Consider the following 524-nt stretch of genomic DNA (forward strand, 5'->3'; position numbering starts at 1 on the left):
TACAGGCTAGTATTCCTCCACACAAATTCTCAAAATTCTTATTTCAAGAGGGAAACCATTAAGTATAGCTCATCTTTCCAAGAGGATTTTAAGTAAATTGCATCAGTATGTTTAGTCAAGTTCATGCAAAATATGTTCAGATTTATTCGCAATTATTCTAACCGAAGCAATCAATCTTTTCGCTAGAGTGCTCAGTGTCTGTTGTCCCAGCATACTTTCCCATTATAGAACAAAGGAAAAAAGCGTGGCAACAATTAAGAAGGGGCTGCTATGTAGAATTCAATCTGGTATATATGCAAGCAAAGGGAAACAAACCACTATGCTTTCCCAGTTTATGAGTGGATTAACATTGAATGCTACTTGCATCATTCCCTTTCTGAAGGTTTATGATTGTGGTTCAACATTTGGCCTGAAGACCGGAGGATGAATTGAAAGCATCCTTGTTTCCTTTTGGTGGGAATGCGACCATGTATGAACATCAAACCCCACCTCTCTTTCTTACACATTATCTTTCTAAGCAATGT

This window comes from Curcuma longa, chromosome 8 (assembly GCF_044706935.1).
Source record: "Curcuma longa cultivar G26 ecotype Majalengka, Jawa Barat chromosome 8, ITB_CL_G26_1.1, whole genome shotgun sequence".
NCBI classification, from domain to species: Eukaryota; Viridiplantae; Streptophyta; class Magnoliopsida; order Zingiberales; family Zingiberaceae; genus Curcuma; species Curcuma longa.